Source organism: Mixophyes fleayi, chromosome 6, assembly GCF_038048845.1.
Source record: "Mixophyes fleayi isolate aMixFle1 chromosome 6, aMixFle1.hap1, whole genome shotgun sequence".
NCBI classification, from domain to species: domain Eukaryota; kingdom Metazoa; phylum Chordata; class Amphibia; order Anura; family Limnodynastidae; genus Mixophyes; species Mixophyes fleayi.
Window position 1 is genome coordinate 165636894 of NC_134407.1, and position 16550 is coordinate 165653443.

Here is a 16550-nt window from a genome sequence, read left to right on the forward strand (position 1 = left end):
GCATCATGACTGGTGATCTGAGGTTTGTGTTCGGCTACTTAGCCATGGAAAAGTACACCCGATGAACAGATCTTGTGCTGATGTTGCTTCCAAAGGCAGTTTGGAACTCGATAGTGACTACTGCAACTGGGTACAGACGATTTTTATTCACTGTGCACTTCAGGCCTCTGTTCTGTGAGCTTTGCAGCTGAGATGTTTTTGCTCCTAGACATTTCCACTTCACAATAACAACACTTACAGTTGACTAGGGCAACTGACTTGTTGGAAAGGTGGCATACTATGGCAGTACCACGTGGAAAGTCACTGAGTAGTTCAGTACAACCCATTCTACTGCTAATGTTTGACTATGGAGATTGCATGGTGGCTGATTTGACGGACCTGTTGGCAATGGGTGTGGCTAAAATGGACAAACACAGTAATTAGAAGGGGTGTCCACACACTTTTGGCCTTGTAGTGTATGTGTAGAAGGTTGTGGTCAAAAAGCAAATCCCTGTATGAGTGAAGAAGATCCCATAATGAAGATATAGGAAAACTGTGTCTCTCACAAAATTTAATACTGCTGCAACTTATAGTTCCACAGCAGCTGAAGATCCATAACCTGACCTAATGCCTGTTCTATGGCTGACAGGGCATATTGGTACTAGTATTTCCACAACAAGTGGAGGGCCACAGGCTCCCTAATCCTGCCCTATTGACTCACCACTGGTTGGCAGAATATGCTAGGAGTGGAGCTTGATTTTAGCCAGAATCAAGCCTTTGATTCCTCCAGAAGATCATCTTACACTCACTCACCATCATCAACTATTATTTATATAGCGCCAGCAAATTCCGTGGCGCTTTACAATTGGGGACACAGTAATAAACCATACTGGGTAATACAGACGATGGTCCTGCAGAAGAAGGCCCTGCTTGCAAGCTTACAATCTATGGCTCATGTGGCCTGATGACTAACCTAATACGTGTCTTTGAGTTATTGCAGCAAAGCTAATAATTGGCACTGGGTGTTAAAAAGGAAGTAAAATCTTTTCAATCAAAAACCCAGACATTATATAAGACTTATCTGCTGAATAAAACAATAGTAGTCTCATGTCTGGGATACGCTTGATTTACAAGTTATTGTAATTGGAGAATAGTTTTAGGTGGCAGTAAACAAGTCTGTGACCAACCCTCCATAGAGAGAAGCACCACACAGCACATTCAGATTGCTGGAATAATAACAAGACTACAGGTGCATCAGCAAGTTTTAAAACAATTGGTTAAATGATGTTTACTTTGTTTTATTGGCTTTCCAGTTAGGTAGTTCTCCAGTTTAATCATAAATTCCATGTATTGTGTTCTCCAAAATAGCTGGAACACGGTCACACTTGTCTGCCAATATCTCAGTAGTGTAGAATTGGGCGCATTGTTACATGATAAATCAGACTAACAATAAAGGTAAATGTAACGCAGACAAATCACTACATTGCACAGTGGCGTAGTGGTTAGCATTTCTGCCTTACAGCACTGGGGTCATGAGTTCAATTCCCGACCATGGCTTTATCTGTGAGGAGTTTGCGTGGGTTTCCTCCGGGTGCTCCGGTTTCCTCCCACAATCCAAAAACATACTGGTAGGTAAATTGGCTGCCAACAAATTGACCCTAGTCTGTCTGTCTGTGTGTGTGTGTGTTAGGGAATTTAGACTGTAAGCTCCAATGGGGCAGGGACTGATGTGAGTGAGTTCTCTGTACAGCGCTGCGGAATTAGTGGCGCTATATAAATAAATGGTGATGATGATGATTGCACACATACATAGTTAAATGTATTTAGATTTATCAAATCAATGTTTAAAGTTGTCTACAAATGACAATTTGTGTATCATGTATATGTGGCACAACATAGGGCTTGTCAGACGATGTGAGTCAGCCACTAAATATGTATTACTGATATCTAGCCACTTTTTCCTATCAGCTGGGCACTCTGGAAAGTAAAGGGTCCCATTTAAAGTTAGGAACAAATCCAAATTAGCACCGCGACAGTTCATGTTGCCATGCAAGCGTTGTCAATGCGTTTGGGGTTTTGGCATGCAGGGACAACACTGACTGCTTTTGCATGTAGGACACATATTAATCCAGCTTTCTTTAAACACTGTGATTTAGCCTTCAGGTAGCACACACCCCTTCCCAAATCTAAATCTGTCCGCACATTGCAAAGTTGCCACGCCAGAAGTATAGCATGGTTTTGCTGAGTGAGGTGCACCTTCTAGCTGGATTTACTACTAACGTTAATGAGGCCCAAAAAGTGTTACATCAATTTAGTTAATTTAATACTCTGATGGCCGCATTGACAATACGTTGTTCAGCGTAACCTTGCGCTATGGACTTTTTCCTGACAAGTTATGTTTCTAACACTCTAATTTCCTTATGCACTGCTTAGCGCATTCTTGCTAACTTATGGCAAGTGTGATCCGGGAGCCTGCCGGGAAAGATGAGCGTGCAAGGGGTGGGGCTTAAAAATTGCGTCATTTTGGCCTCACCCCTGTGACGTAATGATGCAAAACGCGTCATTTTACAGAGGGGGGCCAAATATCGCGGCGTTTTGGACCTTATTCTGCCCACTTCACTAGGAAGTGGGCAGATCTGGCAGATTGCCGCACTCTCCTGGGAGTCCATGAGACTCACGCAAAATGCGGGAGTCTCCCGGACATTCCGGGAGAGCTGGCAAGTATGGCTTAGCGGTAAAAGTATTTCTAACATTTATATATTATCACACTTGCCAACAGTTCCGATATCTAGTGATTGAACGGGGTGTGGCCTCACAAGAAATGGGTGTGGTTTGACTGGATCAGAGTTGGAATGTGTCCTGATTCTGCAACCTTTTTTTAAAAGGTGACGCTGGGTCCTTGATTTAACTGCATAAAAGGTTTTCCCTAATGTACAGTGCTGCGGAGCACTGTGGCACCTTAAAAATCTATGCTAATAATAATAATAATATAGGGGTACATGTCCGAAAACTGATGTACAGTATAAAACTGCTGCTGCTCATAGTAGCTAATTATTATTATTAATTTTTATTTATAGGGCGCCACTAGGTATTCGTAGCGCCGTACAGGGACAGACAGAAACACGATACAGGGTGAGACAGCACAGTACAGTTAACAGAAATCACAGTAACTCAGAAGCTCAATGAACAGCTAGATTAGAGGTGAGAGCCCCCAGCGTGGTAGAGACAGGGGCCGGAGGACCTCACGGAGGAGACAAGGAGCTGGAGAGCAGAGTTAAGGTGGTGGAGAACAGAAGGAGAGGAGGCCCTGCTCGGAGGAGCGTACAATCTAAGGGGAGGGTAGGACGGACAGAGACACAATGGTAGGAGGAGGGAATGGGGATAACGGAGGCAGGGACGGAGGGGGGGAGAGGAGAATTAAAAGGAGGGAAGTAGGAGGGGGACAGGAGAGGGAGGGGGGTAGGGGGAGACTGGGAGGAGGTCAATGGGTGGGGGGCTGTAGGGCTTTAAGGAAGAGGTGGGTTTTTAAGGCCCGTTTGAAGCTGGACAATTTGGGGGAAGTTCTGATGGAGCGGGGGAGCTGGTTCCAGTGGAGGGGGGCAGCGCGGGAGAAGTCTTGGATGCGAGCATGGGAGGAGGTAACCAGGGGGGAAGAGAGGCGGCGGTCGTTAGCCGAACGAAGAGGGCGGGATGGAGCGTGAATGTAGATGAGGTTGGAGATGTAGGGAGCAGTGGAGTTGGAGAGGGCCTTAAAAGTAAGAGTGAGGAGCTTGAACACGATTCTGTAGGGGATGGGGAGCCAGTGGAGGGATTGGTAGAGGGGGGAGACAGAAGAGGAGCGGCGAGAAAGGAAAATGAGCCGAGCGGCTGCATTGAGTACGGAGCGAAGGGGAGCGAGATGAGAGCGGAGGAGGCCAGTAAGGAGGAGGTTACAGTAGTCCAAGCGGGAGATAATAAGAGAGTGGACAAGGGCTTTGGTGGCAGATACTATCATTTTTCTTGCAGAGTTTAGGAAATGAAAGTAAACAGGATTGTTACCTTTCTTCCTGCGCAAGTTTACATAAACTGCCCCCGACAATTGTGGACAGTTATCAATACTAATACGAAGAATAAAGGTGGTTCTGCCCACTGCAGCCACTCGGACATCACCACCATTTTTATTTGCACCAAATGTGTGTTAATTGAATGCTGTGCACCATTTTCAGAAATGTATTCTCTTGGCATTGTCCGTTTATATTTAAATTATACACATACCGTTGTTCTCCACAACAACCACTTACAAATTTGCTTTAATTTTGCAAAATGTGCAAAATGACATGACAACACCCCCATTTTCCCTTGCACCACATGTGTTGACTATATTGCAGACAAATATTACTAGACTGTGTCTGTATATAAATGGTTAAATACAATATATACAATCCTGCTATCATGCACTTATTGGGAAGGGGTGGGTGCTACAATTTGGGGTAAATTATAAAATATTTGTAATGTATAAAGCCAGAAATCACCTTTAACCATAAACGAGTTAAATTAAATAAAATAAGTAATATTTACCTACTTGACTCCACCCATCCTCTGTTCCAGCAACGTGTAATGGTCTAAACAGAAGATCCCTCTTGTGCTTTCGGTGGGTGTTTGGTAAGTCCCTATTTCTGTGTGTTTCCTATACACCCCAATGGGAAGCTCACAGGGGAGGGGCATCAACAAGGCTACTAGGAATTTGAAAATATAAAACACACTTCCGAGCAGGAGAGAGATCACCTGCTGGGACCTGTTACAACCATTAGGTACTTATAAGGCTGACATATTTAAATCGCTGACTCAAATCACTCCTGGTCCTCTGGACATGGTCCCTTCATAGTCACATAACCTGTCCCACACCCTTCATTTATAGTATGCTCGCTAACATTCCTTTACTTATTATCTAGCAGATTCAATATTTACACAGCACTGTATAGAGAATTTCAGACACAGTCTCCTTGTTCAATCAAACAATCTACTGTTCTAGTAGTTATTAGTGTCTGGGACACAGGATGACAAGTGGCTTGTCTTATGGTAGGTAGTAAAGGAGTCATCACCATAGAGCTACAACTTCTCCCACGTTAAAAGTGTAACTTTTCTGAGGAAATATGTGTCATCTTCCTCAGATGGAAATGTGATGTCAGTAGCATTTCAAGATGTTCAAGATGACAGCTGATGACCCTATATTTTCTAGTTGAATTGGCATTTAGGGCCTAATTTAGAGTTAGGAGCAAATCCAGCTAAATTTGCACCAGAACAAACCATGTTTCGATACAAGGAGTACAGGTGTAAGGTCAACACTGCCTGCTTTTTTCATTTGATGTAGCACTTAAATTCTGGCCAGCTTTATTTTACACTGCAATTTAGAGTTTAGCTACTACATGCCACACTCCTAACTATATCTGTGTGCACACTTTACCCCCCGTCCCCTCATCCCGACATGGTTATGCCATGGTGCAAAATCGTACCTTCCAGCGGAATTTGCTATATACTAACTCTAAATAAGGCCAATAGTAAGCAGTTGTTGACTGATTTAGTAACCTTGAACCTTAGAGGATCCAGGGAATTCTGCAGGAGAGCAAGTGTGAGTATGTGAGAGCATATGTGTAGAGCAAGTTCATTTCCAGATACTATAATAGCATAAATAGATGGAAGGTCCCCTGTGGTATCTGGCACCAAGATGTTAGGGAATTTCTCTGCCATAGAGTGGTATACTTGGTCTGCAACAATGTTTAGGTAAGTGGTACGTGTCAAAGTAACATCCACATGAATGCCAGGACCCAAGGTTTCCCAGCAGAACATTGTCCAGCGCATCACACTGCCTCCGTCATCTTGCCTTTTTCCCATAGTGCATCCTGGTGCACACATACACCCTGCCATTCTCATGATGTAAACGAAAATGTGATTCACCAGACCTGGTCACCTTCTTCCGTTGCTCTATGGTCCAGTTCTGGTGCTTATGTGCCCATTGTAGGCAGTGGACAGGGATCAGCATGGGCACTCTGATTGGTCTGCGGCTACGCAGCCCCATAGGTAGCAATCTGTCATGCTCTGTGTTCTGACACATTGCTATTATAGTACAAAAAAAGACAGAAGTTTTGTTTGTAGAGGATTTTAGCTGCACTCAGGCTTCCATTAAATTACTTAAGCATATTATTTTATGACTGAAAGAACATCATGAATAATAATTAAAATATAACTTTTATTAATATATATTAAAAATAGGAATAAAATTAGCGAAATTTTAAAGTGCTAATGAATAAATAAGTAAGTGATATTTAAAATCACGGGATGCATTATCAATTATCATTCAATAAAGGGAGGTTAACCTCCCTATATAATTTTATTTTTATTTTGGGATTGACCCCAAGTGGAATTTCACACATATTTCCCAGCATGCCCAATTAAGAATCATGATAATTTAGTCTGCACCCTTATCTGCCAAGACCCTTGTCCGATCCACCCATGCTGTCACAGTATGGTCCCAGTGTATTGTGCCAAAGCTGCTAATATAGTAAATATGTGGGTGCCAGCTGCATTAATGTTTTGAAAAATGTTTTACATTAATGTTTTTGAAATGTTTAACCGCAACATTAAATGATGGACAGGACTGACTTTACAGGAGAACTTCTAAAGAGAATGTTACTTGACTAGTCTGGGGTCAATTGTTTGGCTTGACAAATGCAAGATTTGGGGAATTACAGACAACTAGTTTTCATGCTCTTCTCTGAGAATAGGACAGCTCAGATCTGCCACCATGTCTTACCTACTACAATATGCAATGCAGTCTAGATGCATATAGGTTCCTGGACAACAAAACAGAACATAACTTGAGGACATGTTAAAAAGATATTTGCACTGAAGAAGTGGTACTGTGCAGTTTATGACAGTATGCTTTCCATAAATTCCATATTAGTCATAAACACCCCTCCCTGCTGTGTAGAATCTTTTCAAATTTCCAAGTATTCTATGCCAATAAATGGACCTAAAAATATCCACAACTCAGCTGTGTTTAGACTAGAAAACAGATAATAGCCAGAATAGTTTTCTAATGCCTCCTGCCTGTAGACAGCTGACAGCAAAGAGATGAGTTGCAGAGAGCTAGCCCTGCAGGAAACTAATGGGTAAGGGCAGTGTACGTGCCCTCTAGAATTGGCTCTGTTACAATCTGTAACCCAACTCCAGCATGATCGTCTACCACTGTTTGGAATGTATGTTGTGAAATCAAAGCTGTTGCAGCGTCATGCCAACAGCTAAATATATACCCCAAGAAAGCGGGCATGGGAGCAGCGAGTTGTCTGTCTCCTGAAAAGCAGATGTCTCATGCTCTAGTCACAAATACCAAGACCAGTAGTTATTTAGATCAGATTGCTTTAGAAACAACTCACATGCTTCATCACAAATTATTTAAAACTTTATAACATCTCATATAGAAGAAAGACAGATACATGAGATCTGTATATGTATAACATGCAGTGACAAGCAATATGGATTGCTGCAAATCACAGCAATCAAAGAAAATTTCTAAGTGAATTTGTTTTTTTCTTAATCAGAAGTGTTAGGTCCCCGACCAATAGGAAGAGTGGTCGAGGTGGAATGTTGTTGTTGTGGTATGAAAAATGTCATGGGAAGTGAATGAAATGTAATAATTTTTCATGAAGGCGGTAGGAGAAGTCGCGGTATGACATATGTTAGTGTCCTTGGTGTTTTTAGTATTAAAGTCTATAAACCTTTTTTTGGCCTGGGACTCAAGCTAGCAGTGGGAATTATTCTAAGTTTTCATTGAATCATTCAGGTTTTTTTAAATAAATAGCTGTTGATTACTTATTAATAGCTTTATGTAAACTAGGTACTTGTACAAGAATATTGTTCAAATACCATTAATAGATTATTAGTTGGCAGGATTCCTATACCTGTTTATCTCATCATCCTATAGACTGTATGAGCAGGAATCTCTTACCTCTCTGTCAGTCTGCTAACACCATGCCTTCGGGGCATCCTCCCGGAAGAGCAGACACCCTCCCAGATCTGAGCGGCAGCGGATCTTAATAACGCAATCCATCATACCCCTTTCACGGCATTACATAGTAGGGGGTAGGGCCACACTCCTTCCCTCAATTGCCAGCTGACCCTCTGGGATCTCCCAGAGGGGAGGTAATAAAAATTGGCAATTTTATTACTGTTTGTTCCCAATTGTAAAAATTGCTGCAGATAAAATCATAAATGTTAATAATGATTATAGAAACACAGGTGGATTGTAAGGAGGTACCATATCTTTCAATAAAAATTAAAGGAAGGGATAGAATAATCTAGGGAGGGTGAGAAGGGGGTTTGGGAATTTTATAAGGTTGCTTAAAGAGGTGAGGTTTAAAGGCTATGGGAAAGTCTTGTGGTACGAGGGAAATAATACCACAGAAATGGGTACAGCCCGAGAACATCCCTGTAAATTGAAATGGGAGATGGTTATAAGTGTTAATGAGAGGCACAGATCTCTGGTAGGACGGATTGCTTGAGTTGGGACATACTTTGAGACACGTGAAGAGATGTATTGTATGTTAGTAGTATGAATTGGAGAAACCACATAATTCTGAACTAGTTGCAGTTCAGCATATGTGTTTTTTTTAAATGGCTCAGCTGGCTACAATAGGTGATGTCAGGTCAGCTATCTCTTCCTTATCAGTCTTTTCACAGAGCATACCTTTGAGGGAACTGAAGGACTATTAGATGTTTTGCACCAGAACCCAAAGGATTTTCAGTCCCCTATGGCTGGATGAACTGAAAGTGAATTAATAGGCTAGCCTCCTGGCCGCCTCAAAAGAGAGAGCCTGGACGCAAGGTACCATCTTGTGAGGTGAGCTTTTGAGTCCTGCATAGAATGAAGCCACCTTAAAGGGATCAGAGACCACATCAAAGGAATCATCTGTAGTACAAATTGTTTAGCAAAGTCCGAAGACCGTAAACAAAACCCTCACAAAGGATACGCTTGATAGTAACAAAAGCAGCCTGACACACCAAAGAACCCTGCTACCCTATTTGGAGACAAATTATTCAGCCGCTCCATTATAAGGGCCACTAATGTAAAGAACTGGGAAATAAACCTATAGTAGCCTGCCAGTCTTAAAAATGAGCACAACTGTTTTTAGGAACAAGGGACTGTGACATTGTCTAAGGCAACCGCTACCCACAGTGTCACAGTATTTCCCTAAGGCACATTTTCTTAGATTAGCCATTAAACCTACCTGTCACAGGGACTGAAGAACAGCACAAAGACGATTAAGATGTGAACTCCAATGTTCACTATAGAAGACAATATCATCAAGATAAACAGAGCATAGTTCTGGTTAGGCCATAGGACTTGGTTAATAAGGTGTTGAATAAATGCAGGTGCGTCATGAAGTCCAAAGGCCATAGCCACAAATTGATGCAAACCTAGGGGGGTAGAAAATGCTGTTTTGCACTTGAACACTTTGCCCAGCTCGATCTGCCAATTAATTTTTGTAAGATGAGGGTAGAAATATACTGATTGAAAAGTTCATCCACCCGTGACATGGGATGCACATCAAACTTAGAAACCGCAATAACCTTGAGGAAATCTGTACGTCCGTTGGATTTGGGGACAAATATAATAGGGCTATAACATTTACTAATGGACTCTTCTATGACACCTAAGAGTAGCATGTCACATACTTCCTTTACCACCTGTTCTCGGAGTAAGTAAGGCCTTAGATGGACCACCACACCGGGTGGAGTCACAATGTCATGCAGAGCCAAATTAGTTCCTCCTGGCATATCTGAGAACATGTCTGGAAACTCAGCCACCTTTAAGGAACCTTTTTGCTCCAGACTTAATAGTTGGTTCACAGGGATCCTCCTGCAATTATCGTGGGCTTAGTGGTACCAGAGGACCAAGATCAATGTTAGCCTCACAATGGTGTACAAATAACTGTCCTGCTCTTTTCAAGCTTTTAACAAATTTATATGGTAAATCTGTTTCCCTTTCCCAATGTCTTGTACATCACTTCAAAGGGTCCTTGCCATGTAGCCAACAGTTTTCTCCTCTGTGTGGTTAGCTACAGCAAAACCTTATTGCCTGGCGCAAAGACACAAGTGTGAGCATTTACGATTATACAGCCACTCTTGTGCTTCTTGTGTGTTTAATAAATTCTCTCTAGCTAGTAAATCCAGGTATTTACGCATATGCACAACATATTGTAATATGTTTTTTTCCTCCACCGGCTGTTGCTCCCACGACTCTCAAAGGAGATTGAGGATACCAAATATATTTCTCCCATAAAGGAGCTCCAAATGTGAAAAGCCGGTTGAGGCTCCAGGCAACTTGCATACAACAAACAACAAATAGGGGAAAAGTTCATCCCACCATTTCTCGGTGTAAATAAACAATTTCAACATGGAGTTTAAAGTGTGATTAAACCAATTAACTACTCCACCTGTCTGTGGATGGTATACAGATGTTCTAAATGAGATCACTTTTAAGAGCTTCAGGACCCCTTGTATCAACCGAGCCATGGATCACCCAACAATGGAGAAGGGAACCAGTGGAGCAGGGGCTGTATATTTCATAGCTGTTTTTTGACAATCAGGATATGCTGCACAAAATCTAGCAACCTCTGCATAGATATCTGGACAAAAAACCTTGCTGTGATCCTATCCCAATTTATATGATAAAACCACCCCTAAGGAACTGAGTGGATCAAAAGTCAACACCTGTTTTCTAAAGGGGATGGGAACAGCCAATTGTTGTAAAGCCTCCCCTGTTTGTTTATGCTTGTCCTTGATATATATAGTTTTGCAAAATGAAAGGATACCTTAAATTTTAAACTGTGCAAGCGACAACATTATCAAATGCCCTTTTAAAAGCAGCGTCTTTCCATTGGGTCGTTCTGAGGTCAGAGAGGGGCGCATTGGAAGAGTTAACGCCTCATTAATATTATGAAATCATTGTTAGTATCAACAGTGGATGGTGCAAGTCTCTTTCCCACCAGAACTTCTCATGAGACCCAGTGGTCTTTTCTTCTGGTCTCCATATGGAGGCATGGGATCAAATCCCACTTCTGTCACCAACTTGCAGTGGGTTAACATCAAGTCACCAGCCAAAGTCTTGAGACGGGGTCAAACAGAAGTTGTATTGTGAGGGTCCATAGCACAACACAGCAACACATGGGAACAGAAAAACCAGAGCTATGCATAAAGTTCAGGGTATATTGGCTCTTTCAGAGTAGAGGTGTGAGACTTCTACCCTCCCAAGACTAAATGGAATTTGAACTCTATGAGGAATGGGTGGGACTACCTCCTGACTCCCAGGAAGGTTAACCCTTTGCCCACATGTGGCAGTTTGTCACTCAGCCACAGTCCCATTTCACTATATATATAAAGCATTTGTTATCTGTATATTTCATTCCCCACTCTTTAATGTGAAGCCTTGATACTAGACCCCAGTATTAGTCAAACATACAGGTAAATCTTGTCCAACCCATTCTTTGAGCGCTTTTTGCTTCTTTTTTACCTTTTACCTTTTGCTTATTTTTGTATACCTACCTTGTACTGGAGGGGCATATGTACTTTTATACAGTTGCACTACTGATTTTACCCAAAATACAGGATAATTTTGTCTTGACCCTAAAGATTAACACGGACACTCTGTATCTCCACAACTGTTGTGGATTTGTGCCATAAAGTTGAGCGGGACATTAGGAGAGAAAAGTAAGTGGTGGCCTTCCTGGCATGTACTTTGGTATCTGCTTCTTCTCTCAATTTCATTACAATGAGATTCCACTAAGCTGAGATAGGGTCTCAAGACATATCAATCAGCTGGACAAGTTTGTGGCTAATATCTATTTGCTAAATCTACTCCAAATGAACCAGAGAGCCTTCTAACAGGATCACTGCACACATCCATCACAATTTTTAATATTTCTGTAGCTGAGGCATATGTACCTATATTTCTGAAGAGCTTTACCAAATCTAAAGCAGTACTATGATGCTTTAAAGGATTATTTTTACAAAGAAACTAGTTTTATTCCAGAGAACTGCTTCAGCCATTTACACTTTCCATTGCGGGGTAACTGGGTCAAATTTCAATCACTCTTCCAAGCATCTTGACATGTTCAGGTCTGGTGATTACAATTGAACCTCCGCATGTCATTACGGACCACATTCAGAGATTCTCTTAAATCCGGCAGAAGAAGTTAGTTGCCTCATAACAGCTTTCCACAGTCTCTCTTCTGTGGAGTATGCTCATAGTGATACCAGATTCTATTACAGAGATCAGGTAGAATTGGTAATTTTCCACAGACCATGTCAAGCAAAGGTCTCCAGAATGGTTGGGGACTGGGACCAAGAACATACATTAGACCAGTACATTTACATAAAAGTTGATATTCTGCACATCCAAGAGTTACAATAAACCATAACTTCTGCTATAACAAATGAAACAAAACACTACATAGTCACTGAAATACCAACACAAAAGCACATAATCCCAAACATACTCAAAAGTGGATGCAGTCGATCTATAAAGACTCTTATGGGTAATGGGAGCCTGTGGTATCGTTTAACCAATGTTAATGGAAGAGGTACCTGGACATGGTGTTTGAGGTCTTCCAAGTACTCCATTGTTCCTAGTCATTTTTGTTGGCCTTAGTGAACAGTTCTCCTACCCCGGTACTTTTTGCTGATGCTAAGGTCCCAACTATCCTCTTGTCTAAAGTGTTTTTCCTTCCTTTTTGGCGACTCTCTTACACTCAGGATGCAAAGTCCAGTAACACAGCTAGACATACCGTACTAAAGATGCCATATTAACCTTGCAGTGCAGCACTATTTCTTCTCACTCTCATACTAAACAAGCTGAGACAGGTATCTAATCTGACTACCACAAGGGCTTATAAAGAGTACAAGTCTCCTGCAAATGTCCATGTGCATGTCAATCATACTGTAATGTTTGTGCTAAAAAAAAAAGAACAAGGATAAACAAAGTTCATTTATTTGTTGTAGAATACATGTCTTTCTTTCTGGTAGTGTGTATGTATTTCTTTCTGGTAGAGTGTATGTATTTCTTTCTGGTAGAGTGTATATATTTCTTTCTGGTAGAATGCACGTCTTTCTTTCTGGTAGAGTGTATGCATTTCTTTCTAGTAGAATGTTTATATGTGTTTTTGGTAGAATGCATGTCCTTCTTTCTGGTACAATGCATGTACTATTTTTTACACAACATGTACTAAAGACTAGTTCATGGAGCTCTGTGGTGATGGGAAAGGGGGGAGCAAAAGAGTTAAATCAGAGGTTGAGTGCAAGTGGATTGCAAATTAACACCTTAGGTTATCCTGCGGTGAATATAAATCTTCATTAGACCATTACTATTGTAAAAAAAAGGTGTGATTGACAGTGGATACATTACAACAGACTAGCCCCTGAAGAAATTCACTAGATGCTAATGTGCTAATTAATAATCCACAAAATAATAAAATCAATGATACCTAAAATTCAAAGAACCCATTGTGAGCTCTCATTTGTATTTTACCAATAAACAGCTTATATGCAATTAAAAGGTATCACAAGTTGTAAACAGCTGCAGCAGCATCTCTAAATACAAAAATATATCTATAAGGTGGAAATCAAAACAACATAGAATTTGCTGTACGAAAGAAAACTGAGCCAAGAGTATTGCAGTGTTAAGCTTATGATTAAATCCAGCTTTACTTCTTTGTGTTAAGCCTTAGCCCTCCCTAATGCCTCTGAAACTAGACCCTAATGGAGACTGTTATCCCATTTCACCAGGGAAAAGTGTACACAGGATTAGATCATAGCAGAAGGAAGCAAATCAGACATTGCTGGGTGCTGCACCTGTCTGGATGGGACTGAAGCAAGAATTAGCCTAGTGCAGGGATCCCAAGAATGAGAAGAAGTAAAAGGAATTTGCATAACTGCTAGGTGAAGGGTGGGTGGCATTGAAATGGCACTGACTGCGTCACAACACCCTCCCTTCCCTATAGATAGACTTTGGATCATCCGCTTCACTGAGTGCAACTCTCCCTGCCTCCCTCTGTTGTCACTTACAATATAACAAGAGGTCATTTCATGCATGAGAAATATCTAGTCAATTATTAACTGCAGCTACATAAGATGATAGACAAGAAAAAACAAACCTAACCGTTAACCCATGTTCTCCCAGAGTGCAGCTATGCCAGCACACAGGGGTTAAATGCTTGGTGGCCTTTATCTCTACTTTCTATTCCTAGCTGGTTAATCAGTGATACGTCTCATAGTCCAATCCCTTCAGAGATGTGTGTGAATGTCTGTAACTCATTGTGGGGGGGTTAGATTTATAAAGCAGCAGTATTATATATGGTTTTAATCTGTCATATATTGGATGCAGTTTGTAAACCCAAACTTCGGTATTATCTACCTGCCATTTGCGTGAAATTACATTAAATCAAGAGGTATTGGGAAATCCAATGTTTTTCAATCAGAACAACATTGTAAATGCAAACATGTAGTTTTACTGTGTGGCTTTCAATTAGATATATGTAAGCAACAGTGTTTTTAGTGCACTCAACACTTTAGAGCACAGATATGTTCCTGTGGCCATTAAGTTCAAAGCACATAAAAATTTGTGCAGGGCAGAAATTGCATTGGAGCATGTTGATAGGTTAAACATGACCTGCTGATAGGGACCTAGAAGGGTCTTGTAGTTCAGCCTGATCCTCTTAGCTCAGAGAGGGATACCAGGAACCACCTCTGAAATATCTCACCCTGTGGAATCTCCCTCATACCTCCCAACTGTCCTGCTCTTGGTGGTACATCCCGATTTGCTAGTTTCAAAAGGGGTGTGGTGTAACCAAAAGTGGGTGGGGTATACAAAAAAGTGCAATATTTGTGTGCGGGTTTGGGCAGAAACTAGGGTGGGGCTTATTTTGTCCTGTCATGGTCCTAAATCCTGGAAGTAATGCTTCCTTCTCTTCCTCTATCCTCCTCCATGGTTTGTAACGCAAGGAAACATATATATAAACCACCAGTTTCACCAATCACTGCTATGTGCTATGTTGATAAACAGTATCAGACACGTTTTGTCCTATTTTATAGATATCATGCTCAAACAGCACGCCATTTAAGTAGTCTTACCAATCAGACCCAAATGTAGAATACAGTATAGGCCTTTTCCTTGTAGTGTCGCAACATTTACATAATTGCTATGGCTCCAGCCTTTGCAGTTTTTGATCTTGTGTTTTAAACAATGCAGTTTGTGTATATATATATATATACATCATACGTGCCAACTTTTCCTCGTTGGCTTCAGGGAGATCCTGGGGAGGTGGACGTGCGGGGGCGGGGCTTAACAAATCGCATCATTTGGGGCTAAGATGACAAAATATTTGTGTCCTTAAGCCCCGTGCCCCCACCACTTATCTATTGCGGTGGCGAGAACCGGGAGGTTGCCCTGCTCTCCCGGGAGCCCGGGAGGTCTCCCAGAAATGCGGGAGTCTCCCGGACATTCTGAGAGAGTATGCAACTATGCGTTAAATAAAAGCAGCTAATGAATCTCTAGAGACTGAAGTGTCTTTTACATTTCTGTCTCCATTACTGAAGTCATGTTGTCTTACCTGTCAGTCTTTGATTAAATCTTGGTCTCCATGAAAATGGCCACCTCCATAGGCATCAATACATGGACATAGGACACAATTTCTGAACTGTGTCATCATGCCACAGATGGCGAAGCCAACTACGTCTTGTACTGGCTCAGCATCAGGGAGAATGCCAGACTCTTCAGGGAGTGAGGGAGATCACCCTTATTTCAGGGAGTCTCCCTGACATTCAGGGAGAGTTGGCAAGTATGATATACATATATATATATATATATATATCTCATCATCATCATCACCATTTATTTATATAGTGCCACTGATTCCGCAGCGCTGTACAGAGAACTCACTCACATCAGTCCCTGCCCCATTGGAGCTTACAGTCTAAATTCCCTAACATACACAGACAGACAGAGACTAGATTCATTTTGATAGCATCCAATTAACCTACAAGTATGTTTTTGGAGTATATATATATATATATATATATATATATATATATGTATATATATATGTATGTTATGGCAGTTAACAAAAAAAATAAAAATATTTCCTAATGTAGATTGCATATATATCATAAGAAGGGGCTGGGTAAAACTACCAACAATGAATCATTCTTGTAGAAATCAGGAAGTTTTTGGCACTTTTCAGTGGGGGACACACCCATTCCTGTGATGGTGTGAACTGTATACCTGGGGCAATGACACGCCATGCAAAGGCTCCAGCTACAAGTCAGTATTGTTCCTCTCAGACAGTATTATATGACAAATTATCTTCCTCATCTTAACTCCTTCCCTGCTGGGGCATATTTCAGATATAATGCCTGGGATATGACAGTTTTCTTCTGTTATAGGGGTAATCAGTTCTCCTAAATGCGCAGGAAGACCTGTACCATTGAGATCGTCACCTAATTCATGTTGAGGTGGCGATAGGTGATTTGGATATGGGCAC

At 41.4% G+C, this 16550-nt stretch overlaps 1 protein-coding gene across 4 annotated transcripts in view; it reads left to right on the forward strand.

Annotated features, from left to right (window-relative positions):
- Positions 1–16550, forward strand: part of GRB7 (growth factor receptor bound protein 7) — a 56301-nt gene that overhangs the window by 16154 nt on the left and 23597 nt on the right. The window contains exon 2 of one of the 4 annotated variants that reach the window (XM_075177090.1): positions 4567–4620. The exons of the other annotated variants lie outside the window; for them this stretch is intronic. The gene's annotated coding sequence lies outside the window, so the exon portion shown is untranslated. The remainder of the gene's footprint in view (positions 1–4566; positions 4621–16550) is intronic. 4 annotated transcript variants of the gene reach the window in all.